Source organism: Hetaerina americana, unplaced genomic scaffold, assembly GCF_022747635.1.
Source record: "Hetaerina americana unplaced genomic scaffold, ioHetAmer1.1.p SCAF_11, whole genome shotgun sequence".
Taxonomy (NCBI): domain Eukaryota; kingdom Metazoa; phylum Arthropoda; class Insecta; order Odonata; family Calopterygidae; genus Hetaerina; species Hetaerina americana.
The window spans coordinates 17,016,250-17,027,990 of NW_027286181.1; the positions used below are offsets into that span (position 1 = coordinate 17,016,250).

Here is an 11,741-nt window from a genome sequence, read left to right on the forward strand (position 1 = left end):
GGGGTGCCATTGTGTGCCCCTAGAGTGAGTGAGCTCAGAGAGAATATAGCATTAGTCTATCCCTGCGTGTCTGTATCTTTGGCTGAAAGTTGAAATCATCCCAATCTATACCAACATGCTTTGAACGATATGCAGGCATACTGTTTATATGACCCGAGGTTGCATTGCCCTATTTACCGAAGAAATGTACAATTTAATATGTATCAGCGAAAAGCATACATATACATATATACAGGTATACACACTAACACACACAGAAAACTGATAAATAAGGACAATTACATGTATTCCGAAATTTTCGGTGGAAAGAAGGAACTGACGTCAGATCCTTCTTCCCGCAGATGAGGGTGGTCTCGCCTCCGAAAATTTTGGAATACGTGTAATCGTCAATTTTTATGCGTTGTCAATACTCTAAACCTGTAATACCGCAATTTCTCTGAATTGATCGCTCTCAAATATCCCATGAAATTCAGGGAAATATCCAGGAATTCAGCGAACATATAAAAATTACTTTAATAAATCTTTAAATGTTTGCCGTTTCACAGATAACGACTGCCTTCTTAAGGGCCCTAGTTGTTGAGCCGACCGATTGACATAATTTGCGTATCCCTAAAATCCTCTGTCACGAATGGTATGTCACTTAAAAGAGCTACTCCTCGATGTAACATACTTGATAGTCACTGCACACAAAATGACTTTTGGTGTTTCAATGTCAATGTCTTATTATTGCTATCCAATGAGCCTTAATATCGAATATTTGATACATTACAATGATATTAAAAAGTGATTCGGTACTGTTTTTGATAAATGAATCCTTTTCACCCCAATATTCTAATTATTACAATTATATTGCGTCTAATATCATTTTGAGCACTGACACCTGTCTCAGAAATTAAATATGTACAAGTTGTGCAAATCTTCTTTTTGACTATTTCGAAATCGTTAACTCACGGTAACGAATAAAACATACACGTTACAACCGCAGTTTCCTGAAAAACTTCCCCGATGATTTGATACCATGACCCTTCCGAGGAGTGATTGCCAAACTCTGATCCCATAATCAGAAATACCAACGTCCTCATAAACGTGGAAGTACCAATTTTAAATTATAAGTTAATGAATATTTGGATACCAAATTATATAGATAGCAGTTAAAAGTAGTTTCTCTCTCTTGTTTACATATCTAAAATTCATTTATAATCGGTCATAGGCTTTGTGCTAGGATAAATACTTTTAAAAGTATATTTTTTGTTATTTTTGCCCATCGCGATGGGTTAAGCACGATCAAAATACTTTGATCAAGGACAGCTCATTGTAGAACTACTGTGAATGAAAAAACATGGCTATATACCACAGTGAAAATGAAATTTGTCGTAGACTAAATTCTAGAGGTGCATTTTTTTCCAAACATAATCTAGCATCCTATTTTTCTTTACGTATTCACCTCATGTTTTTAAGCCCTTTAAATTCGCGGAACCCTAAAAGCCATTATAGAAGACCCTGAAACAAACGAAGCAGAGAATCCAGAAGGCAACTGCAACAACGGTCATATTTGGTCAATTAGTCATCTATTCATTTAAAACTTTAAACTTGGGTGCATATCAATTTATTCATAAAAGCATCATAACCGTTTCCGTGTGTATCTGTTCCATTCGTAGTACATTTTTTCGTCCTTGTAAGGTTGTATTTTGAGAAGCTTTAAAAGTCGGATATTACTCCATTGACAACATTTCCTGTTTGAGATAACTTTTGCGACATCATCATCATGTTCTAAAGGCGGAGCCTTGTCGTTGCAGCCATTGTTCCCTCTCCAATGCTGCTCTTTTCAGTTCATTGTAGGTTGTTACTCCAATAGTACTTTTTATATCATCTTTACATTTCTTTCTTGGCCTTCCTCATCCTTATTTTCTATGATTTTCTCCTCCATTATATTTTCTAGGCAGTTATGTCTGAGGAAATGTCCAATAAATTTAATTTCCCTTTTATCCGTCTATTTTACTTACAGGGTTACTTACTGTAATTTATTTCCTTTATATTTTCTCTCAATACTTCTATGCTCCTTTTCTTGTCCGTCCAAATTGTCATTGCTATTCTTCTACAAATCCACATTTCCATTGCTTCCAACCGAGCCTTTTCCCTCTTTCCCAATGTCCAAGTTTCATATCCATATGATAATGTACTCTAGATTAACGTTTTTGCAAATGATTTTCTACTTTTCATAGTAGTAGTAGTTTTTAGGGGAGGCGACCGACAGCTAAGGTCATTTGCGCCATAGGGGATGGGCAGGAAAGGATGAAGGGTGGAGAGAAACCCGGCGTCGGCATTAGCCTACTCTTTACGAAAGGCGCCAAGGGGTCCGCAGCTTAACGTCCCATCCGACGGACGCCGTACTCACTCAAAGTGCCCTCCACAAAGCACCTCAAGTAGGGATCGAGATACCTCTGAAAAATATTCAACACCGCCGGGATTTGAACCCGCGCCCTCAGGGTGGGAAGCCAGTACGTTAGCCCCCGCACCATCTCGATCCCCTTCTACTTTTCATTTTCATGTGTTTGTTTCCTAATTGATTTTTCATTTTCATATGCCTTCTTTGCCGAGATTATTCTTCTTTTCACAGCTGAAGTGTATCTGTTTTCCCTTGTTATTACACTCCCAAGGTAGGAAAACTATTCTTCTTGGCTAATCATTGATTCCCCTAACGTTAAGTTTACAGGGGGGTCTGCCCTGTTTCTGGAAACTATCATAACTTTGGTTTTCTTCACATTCATTTTAAGTTTTCATTTCTTAGAAGTTGTAGACAGGGTTTTGAGCATTAAATGAAGAACCCAATTTATTTTTCCACTGTTTCTCATTTTCGTACTACTAGTTGCAAGGCTTATCATTTCAACGCTACAACGTTTCATCGTAATCACCTTTCCTGACGCTTAACACCTCTCTCCTCCTTCCCGTCTACGCCGATCACAACCCCACCGATTCCCCTCCTTCCCCCCTCTCTTACCCTCCCTTCCCCACATGCATTGTATGCATCATTTATAAATGGACCGCAACTTGGCTAATTTGTACCTGATAATTACGGCTAAGCGTTGAAACTAGTCGTACGAAAATTAAGAACAGTGGAAAAATACATTGTGTTCTTCATTTAATGAACATAAACTTCCACAAAGTTGAGCCTGAAACAATTGAATACAGGGTTTTGAGCATTCTATTAATATATTTTGCTGATTCTGCCAGGGTCACAATATCATCTGCAAACCTAATGCAGTGTATCTTTCTTCCATTTATCTTCATTCCATTTATTTTCCCCTTCATTGTCTCTATAGCTTCTTCAACATATAAGTTAAATAAATGTGGACATCCTTGTCTTACTCATTTTCTAATCTTTGCGGCATATAATGAAATATTCCATTTCTAATCACCGGCACCAAGAAGAGAGATTTTTCTCTGATCCATATTAAAATCAATTCCTTTAATACGTTATCAAATTATAGAAAGTCAGCGATCTTGACTCGTCATGTTCTTACTTCAAAAACAAAATGAATCGAATTAATGACTTATTGGTTCAATTCCGATTTTACGTCATGAATCCAATTCTGCATTGGATGAAGGCGGGCGCTCCTCTTGGTCAATCGCAACATGAATTAGCGTTGCATAATACTACTAACCGAGAACCGTTCGCAGTTATATATAGTATAGAGTAATCAGCCGGTTAAGATAAGTTTTAGATGGACACAACTACCGATTTCTAAATTTTGTGACTCCTAAAAGAAACACATTCCAGCAACCTACTCTACATTAAGTCCCTCTTCATCTCTGTGTACTTCCTCCCTGCCTTCATCCCATTCAACATTTCTATCCTGTTCCTGCCCTTCCCTCTTTTGCCTAACATTCTCCCCTCTGTTACAGCCTTAAACATTCAATTGTCAACAGATATGCCTGGCATAAATTTTTCCTGCCTCCTTATTATTTCTCTCAACAAACCCCTCTCCTCGCCAACCATACCTAGCACTTCCTCATTTATTTTTCTTTCCGTCCATTTTACCTTTTCCATCCTTCTCCACACCCACACTTCAAAAGCCTTCGATCTACTTCTATCATCCTGTTTCAGTGACCACGTTTCCGCGCCGCATATACGTAACTGCGCTTCGTATCCAAGTTTTTACGAGTTTTTTCTTGACTTCCTTATTCAAAGTCCCTGTCATTAACCCCCTCCTTGTGAAAGCCTCTTTTTACGGAAAAGAATTGCCTAGCGCTTTTCTTCTACTCACGTCCCTACTACTTTGACCATTTAGGTCCAAAACACTACATTCTTTAAGAAGGTGGTAATAGATGAATGACTCAAGCAGAAGCGCGAAGTATACATTAGGCAAGACTTCATTGTGAAGCGATAGGTTGTGTGGTCTCAAACGTTGATCCTTTAGAAGAGGGCGAGCCTATGAATTTGGAGACTTTTGAATGTGAGAATAGAAAAGACAAATATAAAATAACAGCATGAAAAACGAATATATGGAGGACAGATAAGATAAATTGAGGAATATCAGTGAAGATATTCAGAGAATAGATAAAAAAGTTGATGAAGGAGATATCATACACGTGTATGCTGAATGTTGTGACAAAAAGGGGAGAAAGCTAGATAAATTGGGAAAAGAGAGAATGAGAGCTGACGTCCTGGACAATACGATGTGAAAAATATCGAGTGGCGATCTGAGAAATAAAATTTGTTGCTTGTGGAAAAATGTTTTGCTCTTGCGCAGAGAAATTTCTGAAGTACCAAGAGTTTTGCATTACTCTAAGGGTAATGCAAAATAACTGGCCCACCTTATTACAGTGTCAATGGATCTAGTACAATCTAATGATCATGTTCATTCAATGTATTTCACAAAACAAGGTAGATTTTGGGCAGAAGTCCTTTTTCTAAGTAAAACGTGAACAATGTTTTGTTTGCCCTACATTATTTATTTCTTCGTAACTTCTGCCTACCTTCATGCTGTCCAGAAATCCTCTTCATTCCCCTACTCCACTTACCCAAGATCCTCCCTTAAATCATGCCCTTCCTGTAGGGGTTAGAAGTGCGATAGTACTTAGTTGCTGAGAGATAATTGGATAAAAGTGAATAGCCTGAAATCTACTCGAGTAAAATGATCAGGATCGATCTTCCTCCATGAATCGTAGCGACACGCATTTGACTCCCGGGCGGAGGGGGAAGGGGAGAGCGATGGCCACGCCACGGAGGTCGGAACGGTCGACTTTCAAATGCAACCGTCGAGCCGTAAGTCCGACGCGGAATGATCGCGTATCTGTCGCCGAAGTAGAGGGGTCACGCGATCGAGTGCCCGTCGGAGCATGACGTCGCCCCCTCGCGCCAGGATCCACAGAGAGCCCCCAGGCCACGACTGCGCTCGGACAAACGCATTTCCGTGCGAGTCACCCCCGAACACCTGCCTTGCCTTATCTCGCTCTCCGGCGTCGGCGCGGGCTGGACAAGGGAATAACAATGGAAGGTACGTCAGCGCATACTATAGCGACCAGGGAATGCTAAGTACAATTCCTGGTGTCATTTGACAGCTGGTGGTATATTGGGATCAGTACGGTGGCTAGGGTACTGACTTCAACTAAGGAAAAATATTATTATCTTTGCTTTCTACTATTAATAATAATATTAATTTTATATTATTTTTCCTAAGTTGAAAATGGAATTCTACAAAGTTAAGGCCGCAACCATTCAGTGCATACTGACTTCAAACCCAGAATTCAAACCCTGGCGGTTGAAGGGTCCATCAGAAGTATTATCCCGACCCTTTACTTCGGTGCCATGTGGAGAGCACAATAAGTGGGTCACACCGTTCGTCGGATGGGACGTTAAATTATTTCACCTCTCCACACCTTTAGCCATTAGAGTACGCCAATGAAGAAGCCGGATTTCTCATTCCCTGAAAATCATACCGCCCCCAAATTACGCACCGATGTATGTGGCGCGAGTTGCCTCAGCTGTCTGTCTAATAATTAGGAGCCTTAATGACTATTACCACTTGAGTTGGCTAGTTAGTAAGAAATAGAGAAGGAGATATGATTAAGGGCAGAGAGAATAGAAAAAATAATAAATTCAATAATATATACTATTTTGCCACATGCTCTTGCTACTTATTTTTTATGCTATTGCAGTAAAGAAGTCAGTTTTGACCGATAGGAACGATTCTTGGTCTTCGTAACCGCTGTTTCATCGTTATCTACGCGGTGAATCACGAATATTTTATCACTTTTCTTCAAATTTTGATTTATAAAATCCGCGATTCCTTCTGTTTCCACAAATCATCGCGTCAAGGTCGAAAGAGAAAACTTACTAAACGTTTAGCTTTTTAACTCTTAATGTATCGCCGCGTTGACGAATTCAAAAGAGCTTTCCCCGACTATTTTTGTCGCAGCTTTTTTATTTAGAAATAATCTGAAAATAGCCTAATTTAACGGCCTTTATCGGATTATTGAACAAGAATATAACATTAAAGACAAATACAAACCTCCAAACCCTAGGAAAAGTCTACCTAGGCGGGAATGAAACCCACGACCTTAGGATTGGCAGGTGGAGACGTTACTCCACTGTTACCGATCGTGTCATCACAAGTGTGTTGATTCGCGTCCTTCCCTTATTTTTCCACTCTCCATCGATTCTTCGAAACAATTTCTGCAAATCCACCGGGATAAATAAACAAAAAGTGCAACGATGACGACGGAGACAGCTTGTTGACATCGGTTGGTATCAAGCTAATTACATATTTGCTCGAGTGAATGCATGACCACGAAGTTATAATGTTACCAAGCGTCACTTAACTCGATCACGCGCCGCAAGAATCGATTCATTTTCTACGTCTACTGAATACCCCGCAAGACGCCGCGGGGGCGTGTGGCACCACCCGTAATTAAGAAAAAAACCGCATGCAAAAGCCACGCATTTATACAATCCACAAACAAAACATGGTATACATTCATGCATAAACCCTTACAACCCTCTCACGTGCACAACCCTCACGCACAAACTACCAACTAACATACACCTACAAATATGCCTGATGTCTTTTCAATCTTTAATTTTGTTCCAACTTATAAATTAAATGCTTTTAATATTTCTAAAATGACTTCGGTTTCTTAATATTATGATTCCTGATCGTTTGGGGAAAAGAAAGAGTATTTCTATCTATCTTTACTGGAATCTATCTCCCTTATTTTATCTTTGTGGTCTGATCTACGCAAATAGTGTGGGGTCATAATAATTTCTTTAGTGTCAAATTTAATCGCCTTGATATTTTTAATCGTTTCATTTTAATCGACTCTGTCTAGTTGTTGTTCTAATTTAAAGAGCTATTAATTTTTCACATTTTCCTCTTAGGTTGTATGACCGATTGAAAAAAAATAAAACACCTGCTGGACCATTATCATCCATGGTTTCGAAGAAGAATTTCCTCTGAGAGCCCTTCGTCTATATGTATGTTCTGATCACGTGCATAAGAAATTATCGGAGGAGCTATCACTATTGCGGGGAACTTGTAAAATAATGATCGACTACTGAAATACTGAGTGGAGAATGTTACCTACCGATGGGCCATCTTACTTGTGGTAACGACGTGTTTGTGAAATAATTGTTTCCTTTCATACGCAGCTTTGCGTTTCGTTAATATTTTCATTGCCAGGAGAATTGGTATATGTACTAAATATAAAGTAGGTGCATTAAATATTATAGGGAAAAAGAGGCTAGGAGGTAAGCCCTGGGACAACAACAAATGTGCATTAGTTACAGGGAAGGAAATTATTACGAAGAAACTTAGGCAAATGAGGAAGAAGGAGAAATTGAACTGGTTCTCAAAGACCCGTGCAGGAAAAAGGGTTAAACAGTTCGCATTACCAATGGACATACACATACACGTTTTATATTCGTCTTTACACTGAGTTCCTCATGGAAAATTCATCTCGACCGGGAAATGAACCACGAGCTTACCCATTTTTCGGCCTAAACGTCAGAAGCGATAGTCTAGCAATGCTTCTGAAATATGTGGCAAACCGAAAGCGGAAGATCTATTTTCAGTAGTGACATAAAACATTTACGTTAATATAAAGTATAGCATTTCTTATCTAAATAGGAAATTGTAACAAGGATAAGTGGTATTTACGAAAAAGTTTGGACTCCTATCAACAAGTCCTTTATGCTCACTCTACGCACGAATTCTTTTAGGCCGTAATCTTTCTCTAACCACATGATCCCAAGTACGCCATTGCGACGGATCACTTGCACATTGCTTTCCACAACCTTTCAGTTCCATCATTAATCCTCCTAAAACTGATGTATTCTCCCTCATATGATCATTCAAGTTAAAACATCAGCATGTTTTCCCCCAAATCAGTGAAACATACATCATCGAACTCAATGAATGACTTAATTAATCTATCATTTGATTTTCTTTTGACAGTTCTTCCATAAGAGTCTTAGTTTTATTCCCCATGTGAATATAGTATGTTCCTACAGTCTTCACACCCAGCTGCTTTACTCTTTATCCGAACGGGATCATAATTGATCTCCATAAGTCTTATAGATCAATTACTTCTTTATAAATAAAAGGACAATAACTTTAATTTCACATGCTGCAGTGGCAGTTCTTAGGATCGTCAATAAAAGGTGACAAAATAGCGAAAGCAACTGCCAAGGTGTGGATAATTTTAGTTTCAGAAAGCCTGGGGGAATGCGTGATGTCATTGGAGTGACGAAAACATTAGCAGAAATGAGCATTGAATATAATCATGTCTTTTTGTACGTTGTGGCTCTTGCGAAAGTGTTTGACTCCGTAGAGTGGTCAAAATTAATGGAAATATTGTGGAATGTGGGAGTAGTCTGGAGGGATAGGTGAATTATCTAAAATTTTAAAAGAATTACTTTTTTAAATGATTGGTTGTATACAATTTCAATAGCTAAAGTTACTATAGTTCAAATGAAATATTTCCTTTAAAAAAATCATTGAATAATTCGGTCATAATAGTTTTCAAAATGCAACTAATACACGGAATACGATAGGTTGGTAGTGAGGAAATAGTAAGTAAGATTGCAGTAAACTTTAACGCAATAACATTTTCAAGCCCCAGCAAGGACGTGTGGTGAGCGGTGTTAAGTCAACCTCCGGTCACCCCATTAACAAATGATGCAAAAGAGAATATGGCAAATCACTTTAAAGTTATAACTCAAAGGTCCAGATTTTAAATATCCTGAATTCCTTTCTTTTCTTAACGTGGGTTTTAGTGACAGGTCCACTTTTCATTTTTTAAAAAATCTCGCTGGTACACGTTAATATGCATAATTTATTGATCCTGTAGATATCTTTATGTGCATTTTAACGCTCGTTTTGGACTAGTTAGCGATTAATTAACTGATTTTTAACTGTAAATGGAAACGAAAGTTACCCTTATCTTCACAAGGCATCACAAACAACGAACTTTAGGCAACAAAATTTGCTCGTTGCGGGGGTGGGTGGGGGGGGGGTAGAACGTAAAAGTCAGCCAAGGGAAAGAGATCAATGATTCAACTTATTAGAATAAAATTCGAAGAAAACCGTTCATAAGATTTAACTGCATTCCGCCGTAGACATTGATTGTGAAGCATTAGAATCTTGGAAAGTGAATGTAAAACATGCATCTTTATTTTACCACTCGCTTTGCACTTTTTTGATGATTAAATTTGCACGAATGAGCCTCTCCCATGAAGTTAACTTTGCGCAGTGGCGATATCGTAACCAATGAAGTTCTACTGAGGTGCGATTATTGCTAGTTGAAAACTTATACCAATACCCCGCCGATTCGACGTGAAACATCGTCGGATATGGCAATTTTTGGACGCTTCTACGGAAGCCAATAATACATTCTAATGGTAAAACGTCATCCTAGGCTATCGAAGGTGTTGACACGTTTGATAGCTGGGGCCAGGAGTGAACTTGAGATCTCGTCTACCTTGCAGATTGCTCCTGATAAGTTAGGATTATGACTACTATTGGAAGACTTGCCGATGCTGCGCCGAATTGTTGTGAATTATCGGATTTGCAATTCTTTACTGCTTCTACAACCGACAACAATGCATTTACACTGTTTAAATACCTTTTCTCACTCATTAATACTGAACCGATCGCTTGCGTGTTGTAGGGTGGCTTTCGTTCTGCATCCTGGGGTGCAGTGTTTTGTTGGTTTGCGGTATATGTGTTTTCATGAGTGTTGGATGAAGGGATTTTCGCATGAGTGTGTGCGCTGCTGTGGGTGTAATTTTCCACGTTGTTGTTTTGCATGTGGTATTGTTCCTTTTTACGGTTGGTGACCTAACACCCCCCACCACACGCCCTTGCGGCGGCTTGCGGGGTATTATGTAGATGTTCATATTTCTAGATTAAAATTTACATTTCCCACTGTACTATGGTGCTAGAGGATTAAGAGTTTGTGAATATGAGTACAAAAACATTTAGTGGTCTATTTTTTTATTAGAATGCATTTTAAGATTTATAAAAGGTCAGTGCTATCAGTATATATAACGTAATTATATATTATAAGACAGTATTTTTGTAGAGTATGAGTTGTACGTCAAACCCTTCGGTGAATGCACTACTTCGATGCGGCAGAAATTGAAATTGTGTTTGCCTCACTTAACATAATGTATGTTAGTAAACATTTTGAAGAGTTAACGTGTTGTTCATGGGAGGTATGTACGCGCATAATGTGATTGGCGAAGGAAGGAGAAGATGTGGAGGGCCAAATGGCAAATAATGGGAGGCATGTCTGCTTGTTTTTCATGACTTAAGAAAGTAATATGGTTGTAAATGTTTTCAAGTTGCTTTTGCCGTAGAGCAAAGTAAACAATATCCCACTCTGTGTGGGAGAGTGAGGTTGGTGGAGTGCAGGACTGAAGATTAAGGCTTTCAAGCTTCGCGGGTAAAGGAGAAAATTTGGTTGTGACTGTTTCTAGTTCCTATATTCTCTCATATAAAGCCTTTCTATCCTGTGCCGAATGACCACATACATTGCAGTCATCCTGCACAAATACTACTACCCCATATACTCGTACACACCATCCACTCCCAATAATTAATATAGAAAGTTTGCGGTTCTCGGCTATCCATTGGTCAGCTCGGTTATCCATCGGTCACTGAGGTTATGGAATTCGCATCACGCTGCAATTTCTAATTAATAGTATGGCTTTATCAGATTATCTACATAATTATAACTAGTAAACTTGACTGAAACGAAAGTATGAAAAATTATCTGTTTATCGACATTCTCTGTCCAAAATATAATCAATGGACTTATTCCATCTAAAAATTTTATCAATCAATCGAATATTTAAATATCTATCTAATATTACTATCTAGTAGTCGTTAACTGCTATCTCTAGCCTGAGGCAATTAGTGCCTATGTTTTAAGTAGTACAAGAATTTTTTTCCAACTAAATCTTCCAATGACAATCGAAATATACTGAATTTATGACCACCAATAAAAATAATTATATGGAGAGAAAAAATCAATTCTTAATTTTATTTTAGAATAACGACACATTTCATTAGTTTTTTAACTATAAACATTTCAATAAATAAACCATAAGGCAGAATTTAATCTCTCTCTCTCAGCTAATTTAATACAGGAGGTTCGTAATCAGTGAATTTCTAAAAAAAAGGATCTCTCGATCTAATGATTAAGCTCCAAGCCGTAAAAAAATTCGCGCTTAGAATTTA

At 38.3% G+C, this 11,741-nt stretch overlaps 1 non-coding gene across 1 annotated transcript; it reads left to right on the top strand.

Moving 5' to 3' along the window:
* The first annotated feature begins 9,738 nt into the window (after positions 1-9,738).
* On the top strand, positions 9,739-9,879 carry LOC139701169 (U4 spliceosomal RNA). The gene has a single exon (XR_011703923.1). It is a non-coding gene; the product is annotated as a U4 spliceosomal RNA (small nuclear RNA).
* Positions 9,880-11,741: the final 1,862 nt, after the last annotated feature.